A 20,115-nucleotide genomic window follows, 5' to 3' on the forward strand; every position below is an offset into this window, starting at 1 on the left:
GGTCCCCAAGGATACATATAGGCATTTCAACATCACCAACAGTTATTTTCTGGTCTGGGAATAAAGTCCCTTCTTGCAGCTTTTGAAACAGACCAGAGTTCCTGAAGATGCGAGCGTCATGTACCTTTCCCGGCCATCCCACGTTGATGTTGGTGAAACGTCCCTTGTGATCCACCAGAGCTTGCAGCACTATTGAAAAGTACCCCTTGCGGTTTATGTACTCGCCGGCTTGGTGCTCCGGTGCCAAGATAGGGATATGGGTTCCGTCTATGGCCCCACCACAGTTAGGGAATCCCATTGCAGCAAAGCCATCCACTATGACCTGCACATTTCCCAGGGTCACTACCCTTGATATCAGCAGATCTTTGATTGCGTGGGCTACTTGCATCACAGCAGCCCCAACAGTAGATTTGCCCACTCCAAATTGATTCCCAACTGACCGGTAGCTGTCTGGTGTTGCAAGCTTCCACAGGGCTATCGCCACTCGCTTCTCAACTGTGAGGGCTGCTCTCATCTTGGTATTCATGCGCTTCAGGGCAGGGGAAAGCAAGTCACAAAGTTCCATGAAAGTGCCCTTACGCATGCGAAAGTTTCGCAGCCACTGGGAATCGTCCCAGACCTGCAACACTATGCGGTCCCACCAGTCTGTGCTTGTTTCCCGAGCCCAGAATCGGCGTTCCACAGCATGAACCTGCCCCATTAGCACCATGATGCATGCATTGGCAGGGCCCATGCTTTCAGAGAAATCTGTGTCCATGTCCTGATCACTCACGTGACCGCGCTGACGTCGCCTCCTCGCCCGGTAGCGCTTTGCCAGGTTCTGGTGCTGCATATACTGCTGGATAATGCGTGTGGTGTTTAATGTGCTCCTAATTGCCAAAGTGAGCTGAGCGGCCTCCATGCTTGCCTTGGTATGGCGTCCGCACAGAAAAAAGGCGCGGAATGATTGTCTGCCGTTGCTCTGACGGAGGGAGGGGCGACTGACGACACGGCTTACAGGGTTGGCTTCAGGGGGCTAAAATCCACAAAGGAGGTGGCTTTACATCAAGGAGTAGTTCAGGCAGGACTTCACGGAGGGTTCCAATAAGAAATGGTGCACCTAAGTTATTGTTCTTATTGGAACAAGGAGGTTAGCCTGGCCTCTGATTGATACATGGCTAGATTTACCTCGCTGCACCTTCTCTGTGAGTGACTGCAGTGTGACCTAGAGGAATGAGTCCCCTAGACAGGGGAGGAGGCAAATGAGTACAAAACAAATCTGGTCTATTTCTTGTTTTGATCCACTCCATCTACATTTTACATCTTTGGCTGGCAGCAGACGGTGCAGAAGGACATATTGCCTACCTGCTCACCATAAGACGGTTCAATAGGACTGACTGCCGGACTTAAGAGAATGACCTGGTCAAGTCACTAAAAATTTAGTCCCTGCGCCCATGTCTGCCCAGGCGCTCCTGATCAACCTCACACAGGCGACCAGGAGGTACCTCGGACATGACGAGGACGGCTACCAGTCGTATTGTACCGTCTGCTGCCACAAGGCAATGGGTTGCTGCTACTGTGTAGCAATGCCGTACCGCGTCTGCCAGCACCCAGGAGACATACGGTGACGGTTACCTGAGCGGGCTCCATGCTTGCGGTGGTATGGCATCCGCACAGGTAACTCAGGAAAAAAGGCGCGAAACGATTGTCTGCCCTTGCTTTCACGGAGGGAGGGAGGGAGGGAGGGAGGACTGACGATATGTACCCAGAACCACCCGCGACAATGTTTCAGCCCCATCAGGCATTGGGATCTCAACCCAGAATTCCAATGGGCAGCGGAGACTGCGGAAACTGTGGGATAGCTACCCACAGTGCAACGCTCCGGAAGTCGACTCTAGCCTCGGTACTGTGGAACCACTCCGCCGAGTTAATGCACTTAATGCACTTCTGTGGGGACACACACACTCGAATATATAAAACTGATTTCTAAAAAACCGACTTCTATAAATTCGACCTTATTCCATAGTGTAGACATATCCTTACAGTGACATGTGATCATGTCACCTGAACTGGAATCCGTCTTTAACCTGGTACTTTTCCATTTAGGAGGAGGGGTGGGAACCAGAGAGGGACAAAGGATTCCCACCTTACACAAAAGATATATAAGGAGTGGAACAGAACAAAGGGGGCTGCAATCATGAGAAATCCCCTAGCAACCACCTGAGCTGGAACAAGGGCTGTACTAGGGGAAAGGATTGTGCCCAGACTAGACAGGTGTCCAGTCTGTGATAGAAGCTAACTGAAACATCTGAGGGTGAAGTTTTATCTGTATTCAGTTTTCTTACTGTACTAGGCTTAGACTTGCGTGTTTTATTTTGCTTGGTAATTCACTTTGTTCTGTCTGTTATTACTTGGAACCACTTAAATCCTACTTTTTATATTTAATAAAATTATTTTTTACTTTTAATTAACCCAGAGTATGTATTAATACCTGGGGGCGGGGGGGGGGTTGGGGGCAAACAGCTGTGCATATCTCTCTATCAGTGTTATAGAGGGTGAAAAATTTTTGAGTTTATCCTGTGTAAGCTGTAAAAGTATTTGGGGTTTGGACCCCATTGGGAGTTGGACCCTATTAGGACTTGGGTATCTGAGTGTTGGAGACTGGAACACTTCTTAAGCTGTTTTCAGTTAAGCCTGCAGCTGTTGGGGGACATGGTGCAGACCTGGGTCTGGGTTTGCAGTAGGCTAGTGGGTCTGGCTCAAACCAGGCAGGGCACTGAAGTCCCAAGCTGCCAGGGGAAACAGGCTCAGGGGTAGTCTCAGCACATCAGCTGGCCATTCCCAAGGGGTTTTCTGTGATCCAACCCGTCACAGGTACCTTCTGTGTGTTTTGTCAAATCTGCAGTGAAAGAGTTCTTAAAATGAACAACATGTGCTGGGTCATCATCTGAGACTGCTATAACATGAAATATATGACAGAATGCAGTAAAACAGAACAGGAGACATACAATTCTCCCCTAAGTAGTTCAGTCACAAATTTAATTAATGCATTATTGTTTTAACAAGCGTCATCAGGATGGAAGCACGTCCTCTGGAATGGTGGCCGAAGCATGAAGGGGCATGTGAATGTTTAGCACAACTGGCACATAAATACCTTGCAATACTGGCTACAAAAGTGCCATGTAAATGCCTGTTCTCGCTTTCAGGTGACACTTTAAATAAGAAGCGGGCAGCATTACGTCCTGTAAAAGTAAACAAACTTGTTTGTCTTAGCAAGTGGCTGAACAAGAAGAAGAACTGAGTGGACTTGTACACTCTGAAGTTTTACATTGTTTTGTTTTTGAGTGCAGTTATGTAATTAAAAAACCCTACATTTGTAAGTTGCACTTACACAATAGAGAGATTGCACGACAGTACTTCGTATTTTTCAATTCACCTCATACATTCACCTCGCCATTTTTACAGTACAGATATTTGTAATAAAAATAATATAAAGTGAGCACTGTCAATTTTGTATATTGTGTTATAATTGAAATCAATATTTTAAAATGTAAAAAAATCCAAAAATATTTAATAAATTACAATTAGTATTCGTTTAATAGTGAGATTAAAACTATGATTAATCGTGATTATTTTTTTGATCATGATTCATTTTTTTGAGTTAATCGCGAGAGTTAACTGCGATTAATTGACAGCCCTAATTGTAAGCATAGTTTCACAAAACTCAGTATGCACTAGCTGAAAGAATCTGTTTGGCAGGGGCAGGAGGGGAAGGCACAGTGTTTTGTTTTTTAAAATATATTTTACTATTTGAGCCTCTGACTCTGATTTGGGCAGCTGGCCTTCTGCTCCCAAGGAGAAAAATTCCTCCTTTGTCTGTGTGCGCATACATGTGCATGCCCAAAAGAATCAGCATGTCAGTGGCCCCGTCTTCGATGGATTAATCTGCAGTGCTGCACTTTGTAACGGTATGCAAGGGAAACTGGCTGATTTTATTCATTTCAATTCTAGGAGTTCATCCCTATAATCCTGTATCAGAGTGGGGAATGAAATTGGACTGAAAGTTTGTTCCAAAATACTGTCACTAGCCATCTCCCAGCTCTAAAAGAGTCTGTGCTTATTGTCTCCAAACTCCACATGGGCCCCTTCTGAGTCCCTTAAGAAAGATACTGGCCCAGGGTACAAGAATGGGCTTCCCAGCAGTTCTACTCCCCTGTAGTGCACAGAATTCAAATGGACCCAGATGGACCTATTTTGCCCCTAAAAGCCCCAGCCTGAGATATCAGTAGAGAACCCTTAGATGGTCTCTTATCAGGGGGAGAGAGCTTGGCTAGAAAGTCCTTTACTACACTCTGGCATTGGCAGTGTCCAATTACCTCTATCTCTGGACCAAGGTTTGGGTGGCATCCTCATTAACCTTTACCTCCTGGAGTAGGTCAGAATGCATTTTAGTTAGACTTTAAGATCTCCGGGGCAGGGACCATCTTTGTTCTGTGTGTATACAGTACCTAGAACACTGGGGTCTTGGTCTGCGATTGGGCCTCCTCGGTGCTATTGCAATATAAATACTGAATAATATCTTCCCAAACTGGTCTTGAGACCTTTGGCTCCATGAATCTTGGATGCAGCCATGAACTGGCTGAGGACTCACTGCGAAGGGAGGTATCTTCTTGCCTGACCACAATTACCCTACATGTCATGGTTGTTTCAGCACAAGAATACTAAATGTACACAGTCTCTCATACTGAGATTCATTTCCTCATAAAATAGACAATGCCTGACTGCCCTCCTGGATATATTATTGTCCTTAGCCTTATACGAGGCCACCTTTCGACCTTTGATTTTCTCAAAACACTAGTCTCTAGTCTTGTTAATGTCCAGCCTGGTGAGATGACTGGATATTCCATTTGATTTGATTCTTCCCAAGGTCCTATATACAGATGTCTTTGCCCAAAAGGCAATTTGAGTCTTAACATCTGCCACTGAGTAGGTGAAATCTATCTTGTAACTCAGGTCATCAGATAGTGTAGATCTAGAGCAGATAAGATCATTTATAGACCTGTTCCAAATAACTGAATTATACTGATAGTCCTACACCAGAGCTATTATGACCTCATCTACATTGATAAAAATTGCACCCATGTAACTATATTGATTTAGTTACACTAATGCAAACCCCTAAGAGAGACAGGCTGTAGTGGGGCATATATAGTGATGAAGCTTAATTTGGTAAATCAAGACTAAGTAATATATAAATAGATACAATACACCTCAATCAGGAACCGATTTGCTGATCAGTCACCAAACAAGTTAGCCAGTGAGGGAAACAGCTTCCAGCTGGACTCGTATGTAAGTGCTAGGAAATTTATGCAGGTAGATGGCTTCCAGCCAGGCTGATTCCTAAACAGCAGAGATTAGATAAATGGCTAGAGAGACCACTTTTGTAGTGTACTAAGGCAATATAAATAGCCCATGGAGGACTACATTGTTTTATTTACTGTAATACAATAATGACTGCCAGCCATATGGGCAGTAACGAAACTTTGCTGGCACAATTCATCTTATTTGTGGTTAACCATAAGGGGGACCCTAAGATATCTATATAGGACAACTTGTAGCACGGCCTAAAAACTATTGAGGGATCTTTGCATTAGGGCACAGGACATGTTCAAGTCATGTTAGAGAGATCAATGTTAAATATAACCAAAACGTCTGATCTACACAAGGGTGAAAGAGTAGTTCAATCTACAGTAAAACCTGCCAAGAGCGACCACTCATGGGAGTTAGCAAAAGTGGTCACTTGTAAGAGGTCGTCTCTCTTCAACTGTTTGCACATCAGAGTGGCGGTATTCCGTAGCCTCTGCAAGTAGTCGCTCGTCACAGGTGGTCTCTCTTCAGAGCTAGTCACTAAAGCAGGTTTTACTGTATATATTTACTCAGTTCTTGGATTCCGCTTAGCCTTCTAACAAGCGTATCAACTAAGGAGTGTTTCTGATCATAGGGACTCTTCCTTTGGGAACCAGACACAGAGCATCAAACTAGAGAGCAAACTTTTGGTCACTACTGACTGGCTTGGATTTGAATCAGTAATCTCAATATGAAAGGTTTCAGAGTAACAGCCGTGTTAGTCTGTATTCGCAAAAAGAAAAGGAGTACTTGTGGCACCTTAGAGACTAACCAATTTATTTGAGCATAAGCTTTCATGAGCTACAGCTCACTTCTGAGCTGTAGCTCATGAAAGCTTATGCTCAAATAAATTGGTTAGTCTCTAAGGTGCCACAAGTACTCAATATGAAAGGATCTGCATCATTACTAATTAGCAAGTCAGCACTGTTTTCTCCCTGCAATTCTACTGGTATTTAAAATAAAACACCAGATTAGCGTAATTTCTTTATTCGCACATGAGCATCAAATATCAGAATTGTCCTAGAATTCAAGTTTAACAACTGTTCCAGAAAAGCAGCAAACCTATGGATTTATTTTAACTCCACCTAAAAATACTTAATTGAAAAAAAGTCTTGAAAAATTGAAACTCTATTCAAACAAATTCAGATAAAAAAGCACAAACCACTGAAAAAAGCACAGCAGATAAAACGTATCATCAGTTTCCTGCTTCTGAGTGCATTTTACTGCTAAATCCAGTCTCCAAGCCAATTCTTCCCCTAAGATGCCTAGCCAGGCTTGGAAGCCATGCCCTACTGTGCTGAAATCCTGTAATACAGACTAGTGTCCTCCCTCCAGAGCTGGAATAGGAATCTGCATGAGAAGAGATTGAAGGCATAATGTGTACTGCTCTGTGGACACTTTGGGCTTGTCTACACTATCAAGTTTTGTTCACAAAACTTATGTTGACACTCAAAAGTCGACAAAACAAAAATCACCCAAGAGCGTTCACACTTGCTCCCTCTGTCGACAGATAAAGTTCACATTGGGGACACTATCATCAACAGGGTAAACAATGCACCATGGGTATGTATCCCACAGAGCAGTGTTGTGGGAAGGAAGAGCTGATCGCTGCGCATCTTGGGATTCTCTCCAAGTTCTTCCACAGCCCTTTCAGTTGCCGAGAGCAGCATCATGAGGAGCTCTGTGAGCTCTCCGTGCTGAGGAGTGGCAAAGCAGCACTGCAGTCTGTCCCCCTCCCACTGCAGCAGCAGTCTGCCTGCTGCTGTGTTTCTAGTGCAGGGCAGAACAGGAGCATTCTGCATGATTTGCTCTTTGTTTCCCAAATGGAGCAGCACACAGATACTTCCCGGAGCTTTGAAAGGGGAGGGGCGCATGCCTTCAGGGCAGCAAAGATCAAAACACTGAGCAGAGCAATCAGGGCTGGCATTGTGGAATACTGGTGGAAGCCAGTTCTGTGGACAAAACACTCAGCAGCGTCTACACTGGCTCTTTGTCAACAATAAAGGGAGGGGAAAAGACAAAAGTCTCTCCTAAGAGTGGAAGTTTTTTGTTGCCAAAACTAGGCGTTTTTTGCGACAAAAGTCCCATTGTAGTGTGTATGCTCTTCCTGTTTTGTTGCCAAAAGGCAGTTTTTGGCGACCAAACTTGCCAGTGTAGACAAGCCCTTTGTAAGCAATGTTGTTCTTAGCTGATGGAACAGCATTTAGAGAGCGAAGGAAGGAGTAGATGGTAGAGATAGTGGGAGAGGAACAGAGAGCCTAAATTCCTCCTTACCTGTAAGTGGTTAAGAAGTTCAGGTAACCTGGTTGGCACCTGACCAAAGGAACCAATGGGGACAAAAGATACTTTAAAATCTGTTGGGGGGGGGGGGAGGTTTTGTTTTGGGTTGTTGTTTTCTGTGGCCGTTCGCTCTTGGGACTAAGAAGGATTGGACATCAAAACATGTTCTCCAAATCTTTCTGAACAAGTCTCTTTTATTTCAAACTTGTAAGTAACAGCCAGGCAAAGCGTATTAGTTTATCTTTGTTTTCTCAACTTATGAATTTTCCCTTTGCTAGAGGGAGGTTTAGCTGTTTTGTTGTAACTTTGAAACTAAGGCTAGAGGGGGTTCCTCTGTGCTCTTGGAATTTTCTGCTACTCTGTAGGTTAACTACCAGCCTAAGTTTACAGAGGTGATTTTTTTTTTTTACCTTTTTCTCTTTAAATAAAATCCTTCTTTTTAAGAACCTGACTGATTTTTCCATTGTTCTAAGACCCACGGGTTTGGGTCTGTAGTCCCTTTGTAACCAATTGGTGAGGATATATGCTCAAGCCTTCCCCAGGAAAGGGGGTACAGGCTTGGGGGAATAGGGCTTCAAGTGGTTCTTCCCCTGATTGTTTGTTAAATCACTTGGTGGTGGCAGTGATCCCAGGCAAGAAAGGAATCTGTGCCTTGGGGAAGTTTTAACCTAAGCTGGTAAGAATAAGCTTAGGGGGTCTTTCATGCGGGTCCCCACATCTGTACCCCAGAGTTCAGAGTGGGGAAGGAACCCTGACACAGCCACTCAAGAGTACTGGATATGTACATATTTATAAACTGAAATAAATATCTTATGGCAAGGATGATAAGAGCATCAAGTCCCATCAGCAGCCTTATCCGCTACTCAGGAGCAGGGAACCTTAACGCCTCTCTCTCTCTCTCAAAAAAAAAAAGGTCACACAATTTATTATGGATCAAAGAATTTTAACTCATTCTTCATTGGCTATTCCTCTTTCTCCTATATTTGTTACCCGTCCATTGCATATTTGTCAGTTGTACTACCAATGTAGAGAACCATACCAAAGAGTAATAACATTTCAGAAACCACTGGCATGGGAAAGATAATTGCAGATAATTACAGCTCAAAATAAAACTCATGTCACAGACTTTAAAATGTAGCAAGAGAACTAAAGAAACCAAATAAAGTCTACATTAGGCAAGGCAAAGATCTCAATGAGACTGAATTCTTAAGTCATTTCTTATCCCACATTCATATGAAGACCTCTTTCCCTCAAACTATCACCACCTCATTCTAAAATTCTCTTTTACCCACAAGAGAAAGTCTCGTCCGAACTTGTACGTTTTTATTCAATTCACCAGTCCAGGGAAAAGTCTTCTATCCCATCCTTAATGTAATGAGAGCATCATTGTCTGCACTGAGATGTAGCACTCTCACCATTTGTTGCCTAGTGGTTTCCCTTATCTCCCCATCTTTTCAGAGAGGGGGAAAAAGGAGAGGATTAGAAAAATTCTAAACTGCCCAGGGCAGAGTTGGCAGCTCAGTGGATGAAGTACTGATATCATATAGAAGACCGTGAAGGCAGTTTACCAACCTTGGAATGAGGAGGTAAACACAGGTTTTTCCATAAATGTTGAGTACCTTGGGTAATCAGAGGAAAGCAGCTTGGACAAATTAGAGTATTTAGAATAGCAGTTTCCATCGGGGCCACATGCGTGCCCTGTGCCTCCTAATGCTCCAATGCAAGGGCATAAAGGGCAGTGCAACCCAAACCTTCCCTCACAATTGAAGGCTAGTGGTTGCCAAGGACTGTGAAAAGCAAGGACAGAGAGTGGGCTATGGGATCCACACAAAACAACATTATCTTGAATAACCACAGTTACTATATGTAAGCAACCATTCTTTCTTTGAGTATGTGTCAGTATGGATCCCACAGTAGGTTCCTGACAATCAGTATCCTCATCAGATGGTGTGACTGAGGAGTTTCAAGATGTGTTAGTTAAACAGTGATTGAAATACTTCTCCCAAACTTGGCATTTCCCCTACCACTAAGTCAAGAGCGCAACATTTGACAAAGGTCAAAGGTTGCTCCACATTGCTGCTGTGCAGATCTCAAATAGCACATTCCTAAAACAGGCCAAAGACCTTTCCTGTGCCCAGTTTTGGGCAGAAAACTGATGGAGCGAGCCTTAACGTTTAAGGGAGAGACTCACCAGCTACCTGATAAAAGACAGAAATACATCACGTGATCCACTTACAGACACTCTGTGATGCAATAGCCTGGCCTTTCAAAGGGCCGGATATGGCCACAAAGAGGTGAGGAGATGGTCTGAAAGGCTTCCTCCTGGTCAGTGAAATAGAGTAAGGCTTTAGAGACATCCAGAATATGCAGCTTCTTTCCCCCCATATCAAGTGAAGTTTTGGGACAAAGACTGGTTCAAGTGCAATTCTGAGATGGGCTTAGGGATGAACTTACAGTCTAGTTGCAGCACAACCTTGTCATGTTAAAGGACATATCTGGAGGTCCAGCCATAAGGGCTTCAGGCTCACAGCTCTTTGCTTAGGTTATAGCAACCAGTCAGTCTTAAGGGCAAGATGGTAAATCAACTGTAGTTTGAAAGGAGGCTCCACAAGCTTTAGGAGGAGGATGTTTAGCTCCCATGCGGAAGTCAAATATCTAATTCGTGGGTAAGTATGCAGAAGGCCTTTGAGAACTTGAATACCATTGGGTGTGAAAACAGAGAACAATTGCATCACAACATGACATGCTGACATCACTGCAAGGTGGAGCTTCAGAGTGCTAAATACTAGGCCAGCATGCTTCAAGTGCAGCATGTAGTCAAGGATCTTCTGTAATGGAACCTCTACTGGGTCCAGATGGTCTTGGACTGATCATATGGAGAAACTTTTCCATTTTGAGGAGTTGGTCTTCCTTGTGTACGGTTTCTGTTCTGCATGAAAACTTTCTGTACCTGTAGGGAGCAGTCTCTCCATCATCCCATGCCATCTAATGCAATGATGCCAGGTCTGGGTGCAATATCTGACCATGATTCTGAGATATCATGTCTAGACAGGCTGGAAAATAGATGGGAGGCCAAATGGACACCTGCAATAGGTCTAACAGCCAAAATGCCTTGGGCCATAAGGAGCTATAAGGACCAATGTGGCTTTGTCCCATCTAACCTTGGATATCACTCTGGGAATCCAGGGAATCAGTGAACAATCATATAGGAGGCTGAGCGTACAAAGTAGTAGAAATGCATTTGACAATGAACCTGGGCTCATGACTCTTCTGGAGCAAAGCTTTGAGTATTTTGTGTTGTCCCTGGTGGCAAAAAAGATCTGCTGATTGAATATCAGCTCTGCAAAATACCTCCACAATAACCATTTGTTATTGGTTACTGCATGTTTGCTCATGAAGTCTGCCAGGCACTTGCTGACTCCTAGAAGGCACAGAGTCAGTGGTATTATCACATAGGGATGACATTATGTCCATCACTTGAGGGCTTCCTTACAGAGAGGTGATGAATAAACAACTCCTTGCTTATGTACTGAATTAATGATTTATTGTTCATTAATATCTGCATTGTGGATTACTGTAACAACAGGCAGGAATGCCATACAAGCCAGTCTTGTAACTGAAGACCATAAGATGTTTATGTGGCATTTATGTGGTGGCCTGCATCTACAGATGGTTTAGACAGGCTCTCCAACCTGTTCCTGATGTGTCCATAATGTGTGTCCCTGTTAGAGAAGGAACAAAGAATGGAACTCCCTTTCATTTATTGTTGGGGCCCAGACACTAACAGGACTTCAGGTGGGTCTGGGATTGTCTTGTAAACTTGGTGTCTGGACAGACAACACACTGACCTCAGTCAGAAGTTTAGTGGCTGCAGGAGAACTTGGACAAATGGTGTCACATACCCACATTTTGCCTACTAGTTCCTGGCAAATAAACACTGTTGTAGTCATACTTGACTTTGGGTGGTTTATCATCGATTGAAGAGACAGGAACTCTGTTCTCCAAGAAGTAGGCTTTTGATGACGTCATTCATAGTCCCTATGAACTTTATCATCTGTGACAAGGAGAGAGACTCTCTCATAGTTCACAAAGAGGCCTAGCTAGATGAGCAAAGAAAGGATGTACTCTAAGGCTGTTACAGTCTCCCTCCTGGAATCTGCCTCTGGTCAGCTAATTACCTAGGTACTGGTAGATGTGGATTTCTTAAATGTGCTGACACCACCTGTAGGCATTTCATGAAAAATCTCACTGCCATGGAGAGTCCAAATAACAGTACCTTGATAATGGTTGGGCCATAGTGTGCATTTTAGGTACTTCCTGTGGACCAATGGATGGCTATACGGAAGTACACATCTTGCAAGCTGAAAGCCACAAACCAGACTTCGAGCTTGAAGAGACGGAATGATGGAGGCAAGCATTACCATCTTGAATGAGAGATGTTATATGTATTTATTGAGTCTTTTCTAGTCTAGGATCGTACAAAGACTCCCTTTCTTCTTCAGAATAAGGAAATACCAGGAATTGAAGCCTTTCCTCCTATATTCTGGAAGTACTTCCTCTATGACATGCAGTAGCTGAGTGGTTAGGAGCTCAACTACAACACTTAAGGTCATGGGTTTGAGTCTCACTCAATCTCACACTGAAAGGCCACCTCCAGTTTAGTTTATCCGACTGCAAAATGGGTGAGAAGGTACCCTGAAGAGGGAAGGGGAAGAGAGGTACGTAGGGTGTATGGAGTCAAACTGGATATGCTCTCTAACATCCATCTGTTCAATGATATGACAGGCTATGCCTGCTGAAAGGGGGTGAGGACTTTGGAAGCTTACATGCTCTGGAGAGGATATGCTCAACAGTTTTGTCAAATTTGCTGGCATGTCACTGGTACACAGCGTCACCAAGAAGGAAGGCTACCAGCATCTCCTGATGTATTTGTTTTTTTTCTTAGGAGAATAATTGGGCTGTCTGGCATTATATGACTGGTTCTTCTGTCTCGTTCGAGGCTGTAAGCAATATTGTTTATGATAAGGGGCTGGGATAAAGATCCCTAAGAAGTGCAAGGTAGCCTTTGAGTCCTTCAAGGAATGAAGAGCTTTGTCTGCATTTTTGCTGAACTTGTCCCTTCAAAGGGCAAATCCTCTGTAGTGGCTTGCAGTTCCTTGAGAGTGTTCAACACCACTAGCCACAGGGCCCTTTACATTGCCACCACTGTAGCCATGGATCTGGCCACAGTGTCTGTAGCATCTATGGCTGCTTAAAGAGTCACTACTATCGAGTCGGAGCTTTGTCCAAAAGGATGTTACACTGTCCCAAGTCAGGAAATTATATTTGGCCAAAAGGACTTGACAATTTACTCCCTATAGTCAAAGGGAGCCAAAGAAATAGGCATTACTCTTGAACTAGTCAGATTTCTTTAGGTCTTTGTCTTCTTGGGTGCGTTTGTTGGATTTGGATTTTTCTTGCACCGTTGAGATGACTAAGGAGCCCAGGTTGGAATGGACATAAAAACATTCAAACACCTCCTGCAGGATCTGATACCATTTTTCCACCTTTTGTGCTGTGATGTGGATGGTAGTGGGTGTTTTGCCACAGGGCTTTAGCAAGGTAAAATAATCCTTAATTTATCACAAGAGCAATTCTGGCGGAGCCTGATGTCATCAAAATATTCTTCTCACAATGTCCTCTTTTGGTGCCAGGCTGTCAGCCCTGGTGGTGTTGCCATCTGTTTCAGTGCTGATCAAGTCTGTTTTTAGTAAATTTCACTCTGTGTTTGCACTACGCAAATAATGGCTAATAATTTGGAGAATACGGAAAAAAACCGAGGATGAAATTCCCCATATCAATGGCAACAGTCTGGAGGAGTAAAAAAACTATGAAGACATAGTGAGGAAGCGCTGGATAAAGGAACACACTTCTAACAAACAGGAAAGAGACACCTCTCTAGAAGCAAAAAAGGGGAGAAGAAAAGCATATTTTTCAGCAAAATGGAAAATCAGACTCAAAATAGTTTGAAGAAAGCTCACTTTTAGTTTGTATCCAAGGTTTTATATAGACTTAAGTTTGTGACCCTACTGTAACAAGTTAATTGATTGTGGTTTACATTTTTTTTTTTTCTCAAACCAATGTTTGTGGAGTACCTACATTCGTATTTACGTACATGTTAGTTAACTGACTGCCATTTAATGTGAGTTAACTTGAGTTACAGTAGGGCCACAGACTAATCTAGACAATATCAGTGTCTTCCGGGTTGGGGCCTTGTTATTCCACACACCCAGGTATTTGCCTTGCAAAGTTTGACAGGAGGTTCTTTTATTGGAAAAAATGTTATTCTCATCAATTTCTGGGGAAAAAGCGTCCTTGATATATGAGGCGGCACCAGCCTGACCCACCCCCAGAGATTAGACTCCAATCGAAAGAGGACAGAGGGTGGATCTTGGAATACATGTCTGCATCACATCTCAAAGATTCACAGTTACAGTAAATAACCATTTTGTCTTCTTCAAGTAGATGCAGCTTTGTACTGCATTTAGGTGACTCACAAGCAGTACCTACACCAGGAGGTGGACCTCGGAGCCTACCTAAACAAGGACGATAGGACTGCCCTACCAAAATTTGCATCCACCCTGGAAGATCCAGTAATGGCATAATAAATCATAAATGTATGTACAGATAACCATGTAGCAGCCCTGCAAATGTCCAATACTGAGACGTCACTGGGGAATGCTAATGACGTTGCTTGCACACTCATAGAATGAGCTCACATCTGCTGAGGAGGCATAGCAGAAGCTATTTTATATGCAGTGTTGATACAGAATGTTATCCCTTTAGAGATCGCCTGTGAAGAAACTGCTTGCCCGTTCATACAATCTTCATATGACACAAACAGGCAAGCCAAAGCACAAACTGATTTAGTGCTGTCCAGATAGAAGGCTAGACACTGCCTGATGTTTAATATATGGCGCTGTTGCTCCTCCAGAGATGAATATGGCTTACTAAAGAACCCAGGTAAATATACAGCCTGGTTAAATGAAACTGAAAAACCACTTTAGACAAAAATTTGGGGTCTAGTCATAAAGTCACTTTGTCCTTGGAGCATTGTGCATAAGGAGCCTCTGCCATCAGAGCCTGCAACTCAGACATTCTTCTTGTGGATGTTATTGTTACCAGGAATGTAGTTTTCTGACAAAAACGTGGAAAGGGATAAGATGCCAGGGGCTCAAATGGAGGTCCTATTAAAACCGCTAGAACCGTGTTAGGGTCCCACAGAGGAAATAGCTCTCAGACCAGAGAATGGAGACGAAAAAGCCCTTTCAAGAATCTTGCTACCAATGTACTGGAGAAAACCGATCTTTTCTGAATGGGAGAATGAAATGCTGACATTAAGAGTGCATCCAGCAGCAATGAGCTGAGCGCAAGTCCCAATGACGGAAGGTGCAGCAAGTACTCCAAGATGTCCTGGATAGAAGCCAGTGTCGGTTGAATTCTGCGCACCAGCGACCACATTGAAATCCGCTTTCATTTCTCTGAATAGACCATTCCAGTAGAGGACTATCAACTGTTAAGCAGGACCTATTGAACAGCTGCTGGACACCACACTTCCTCCTCAGTTAGCCATGAACCAGCCATGCCACGAGATGCAGGGAGCTAAGTGTGGGCTGCAAGGTGCAACCATGATTCTGTGTGAGTAGGTTGGGATGGAGAGGAAGAAGTATGGCATTATGAACTGACAGCACAAGAAGGTCAGAGAATCAGTACTGCCTCAGCCATGCTTGGGTAATGAGAATGAACCTGGCTGATCCACCTCCAGCTTGAGAATGACCTGTAGGATGATTGGAGGAAAAGCATACAGGAGAGCCAATAGCCAGCTGAAATGGAAAACATTGGACAAGGAGCCTGGACTGAGGTCCCCTCAAGAGCAGAACAGATGACATTTCCTGTTTTCCCTTGTGGCAAACAGGTCGATCATCAGAATGCCCCAAGCTGTGAAGATGACCCAGAGGACTAGTCTTCAGAAACAACTCGAGGTTCAGGAAAAAATTGCTGCTAAGATGGTCCGTGAGATGATTCTGGATCACAGGCTAGTGGTCAGCTATCAGAGTGATACTCTCCTTGATACAGAACTGCCACAAACTGATTGCCTCTTGGCAGAGCACCCTGAAGTGTGCTCCTCCTTGCCTGTTACATACTATACATCACAATGGTATTGTCAATAAGTATATAAACCATTGAGCCCCGATATGGTCCAGAAAGTGTGACATGCATTGTAGATGGCCCAAGCTCCAGAATTGTAATATGGAGAAAGGACTCCTGCTCCAACCACATACCTTGAACTTTCAGTGACCCCAGATGTGCATCAGGGAGGTGCTGGTAACAACAGTCCTGGTTGGTGAGGACTGGACAAAGGGAATGACCTGACAAACACCCTCTGGAAATGTCCACCACTGCAAGGAGTCTAGGACCAGTGGAGGGAGAGGGACCGATCCATTCAAGGAGTGAAGAGTTGGGCAGAAAACTGTCCTGAGCCACATCTGACGGGGGCGAACCTTGCAGCCTTGCAAACTGGACCACCTGCATGCAAGTGGATGCATTGCTCAAGAGCCTCAAGCAATCAGAGCTGTCGTGGAAGGCTGAGACTGCAGACTGAGGCAAAGGTGACAAGTAGTTGGCAAAAACATTCTCAAACCTGTAGAGTCTATTAAGGCCCCAATTAACTCGATTTTATGAGTGGGAACCAGAATTGACTTTCTAGTGTTTAGGATAAGATGCAGAAGGTCAAGCAAGCACAATGTAATGTCACTGTGGGAAAGGACTTCCCCTGTAGAGCTGCCTCTCAGTAACTAGTCATTCAGGTATGGGAATAAGTGAATTCATTTCTTCTTGAGGTACGCCATCACCACAACCATACACTATTTAAAACCTAGAGGCCAAAGGGAAGCACTGTATACTGAGAGTAGTGCTTTGCTACGATGAACCGAAGGAATTTTCTGTGGCTCGGCAAAATCACCACATGAAAATTAAGTGTCTGGAAGGTCCACAGCAGCAAATCAGTCGTTCTGTGATAATGCAAGAAGAGTAGTTGCTAGAGTGACCATTTGGAACCTCATGTTCTGACTGAATGCACTCCTGTATTCAGACACTATACACCACTGTAACAATACTTGTTCAAAATTTGCCTTGTGAGGTATCATCTGAAAACTAATACCTTGCTGGTCAACAATATCATGGTGAAATGAATGTAAAGTTATAAACCTAAGCTGAAATTATGACTGAAAATGTATTTACCAGATAAGTCAAGTCTGTTTATCAAAGACCAAGATGACGCCTCTAGCCAAGTGTCAAAGTTGATTGACAATCAACAGTCAAGTGGCCATTCTTTGGCAATGAAGGGGGGCAGGAACAGATCAACCACATTTTAGCAAGCAACAACATGGAACCTCTTTCACCTCAAGACTCTATGTTCTCCATCCTCACAGTGGGAAGGAACTATCCAGGATAACCCTCAGGAAAATGCATTTCAAAGGGTGACAACTATAAAAGTGATGGGCAAAAACACACCAGCATCTCTCTTTTTCTCTCCCTATCTCTCACGCTCTTTCACCAAGGATGACAAAGGAACGAGCCCTTTAACTGTGGGGGGGGGGGGGGGAGGATCCAGTCTTGATATTTTGGTCAGCAGTGTTGCTGGGAGTATGTGGTAAGGATTTTAACAAACTAGACTTGGTTCAAGGTAAGTTTTATCCACAAGAAAGCATTTTATCTTTATTTCTCTTGTAGCATTTCTGACTTTAATACCATTTAATTAACTTAAAATCTCTCTTTGTAGCTAAGTTAACATTTTAAAATCAAAACATATCCAGTGTTGTGTTTAAATTGAGCTGTTTGGGTAACTCCAGTTAATGTAGTGCTAGGCAAGAGTTAAAAATTCAGTTAGCAGCTGAGGCAGAAACCCACATTAACAAGCAGGCGTACCAAAGGCCCAAGGACAATGGCAGCTGTAAACACTTGATAACTTAAATGGTCAGATGTCCGCCCGGTAACTTGGCCTCTCAGTAAGAAAGAAAAGTACAAACTCTCCACAGCTCTCCGGATATCTGTGAACACTCAATCCTACTCCCACTCCACCCCTTTGCCTTCAGGGTAGCCATAGATAATTGATGGAATCAGGATGGTTTCTATGCGTATGTTCTGCTCCTGTCATTATCATGTTAAGTGTGTTCTCTCTCTCTCTCTCTGAAACAACGTTTGTCTCTTAAGTACAAGATAAATGCAAATGAATTAATAAAAAAAATGTATATAATTGGTAACTGTAACACCATATTTTTGAAGCTGTTTATCAGTCTTCCTGATGCCGTGAATAAACCTCTTCAGTATTGTCTGTGCTGCCTGATTCTTGGGGAAAAGAATCTCCTTGCTTCACAGTAGCAAACTGTTGCATATTGGCACCTTACAGAGTCAATAGACCTAATATCTGAACTGCCCAGAAGAGGGCTGGACAGTACAGAACATATGTTTTTGGGGTCATCCTGCAGGTAGTAACCAAGGCTGCTGGAAGCCAGAATGTGGCTGATATGTTGCTGACAGGCTGCTGGGGTTAGAGCTGCTGGACCAGGACTGTTGCTATACACAGACATTCAAGGTGTGACCTTCATGCTGCTTGGCTGTTGGTAAGCTGCCCAAGTTGGGAGCTACAACAGCAGAGCACTGCAAGGCACCCACAATCCCTCACTGGTCTAGATTGCACCCCAGAACATGATATGTATCTGATATATTTGTTGAGGCCGCAAAGATCAAGAATGAGTCTTTCCTCTGCCTTAGATTTGGGAATGTACCAGAAATAGAAGCCCTGACCCCAGAGTTCTGGCAGAACCTCCTCCACAAAGCCAGTAGAGAGCAGACCTGTTCAAGGAGCAGTATCTCAAGAGAGGGGTTCCTGAACAGGGCCGGGAGAAGTGAGGGGAGACATGGTGAACAGACAGTAACTGGATGGCACAGCCTGATCTGATGGTGCTTAGGACCTAGCTGTCAGTGGAGATCCGACTCCAAGCACTGTAAAAGCAAGCCAGCCTGTCCCCAAACAGAGAGGACAGAAAAGGGAGTAATGACTGGAAAAGTGCTCTGGACCAAGGAGTCAAAATGGGCCCTTGGGAAGCACCAAAGGAAGGCACGTCAACTGGCCAAAACCCAGATGCAAATGCCTCCTCCTCTGGGACTTATACCCCTTTCTGGGATAGTCCTGATGTCAAGTGGGAGGGGAAAGCTGCAGATAATCCTGCTGCTGCTGCTGCCGCCGCCGACATCCACAGTAGCAGGACCTCTGCACTGCCAGCATACACATCCCCAATCACTGTACAGTAGCCCCACAGTCCTTAAAGGAGTGCAGAGGCTCATCTGTCTTGTCTGAAAAACAACTCTGCCATCAAAGGGCAAATCCTCTATGCCTGTTGAACATTGGGAGCAATGCCCCAATTCTGCCGCTAGGGGGCCACTCTCATCATGGTCACTGCCAAGGCCATGACTCTAGCTGAAGTAAATGCACCATCCAGAGCAGACTGCAAAGAACTCTTAGGCCAGGAGCAACCTTCGGTAATAAATGCTTGAAATTCCTCCATTGAGGCTTCAGGCAGCTGATCTGCAAACTTAGACATAGCCGTCCAGTTCACGAAGTCATATTTGGAAGCAATGGATGCTGATTAGCAATGTACATCTGTAAGGAAGAGGAGGTATAAAGCTTCCTGTCCATCTATTTAGAAGTCCTTATCCTTGCAAATGGATTTAAATCGGCCTGCTGGTCTCTATCGTTCACTGCGGTTATGAGCAGGGAGCTTGGGGCCAGAGGTCAGTAAAAACCCTCAAATCCCTGCACCAGTATGAAGTAGCATTTCTCTATGCACTTCGCAGTAGGTAGTACTGAAACTAGCATGCTCCAGAGAACCTTAACAGGCTCTAGGAGTGCATTAACAACACATCTCTTATCTTCAACTAGTAAAAGGAATTATCCTGGTTTGACACAAATACTTACAACTTTTCTGTTACATTCCAGTATTCACTGCTAATAAGTTAACAAACATTAGCAGGCTAGGATTTATACTGTACCTTTTATCCTCAAGAATCCCCAAAGTGTTCTAGAAACTATATACAGTAAAACTTTTGCTAAGAGCCACAGTCAATAGCTACCACTTTTAAAATGTCAGTATATCTTTAATTTACTATTCCTCTCCAACACAACTGCTTTTTGCTGCTCTATTAGCCAGTCTCTTACGAAATTTTTCAATGTACAAGAGAATATCTTGTCTATTCAGTACAGTGGTCCATCCACCACTGAAAAGGATAAGTATAACACTGCAGCCATCCTGCACCAGTAACACTGCACAACAGATTTTAGATTTTTTTAAGGAATGGAAATTATATTCTCCAACTGAAATGGGAAATTTTAGGAAGGAGGAACACAAATTA

At 43.9% G+C, this 20,115-nt stretch overlaps 1 protein-coding gene across 10 annotated transcripts in view; it reads right to left on the minus strand.

Moving 5' to 3' along the window:
* Positions 1–20,115, minus strand: part of ERC1 (ELKS/RAB6-interacting/CAST family member 1) — a 553,011-nt gene that overhangs the window by 461,255 nt on the left and 71,641 nt on the right. The gene's annotated exons all lie outside the window — the stretch shown is intronic.

Source organism: Natator depressus, chromosome 1, assembly GCF_965152275.1.
Source record: "Natator depressus isolate rNatDep1 chromosome 1, rNatDep2.hap1, whole genome shotgun sequence".
Taxonomy (NCBI): Eukaryota; Metazoa; Chordata; order Testudines; family Cheloniidae; genus Natator; species Natator depressus.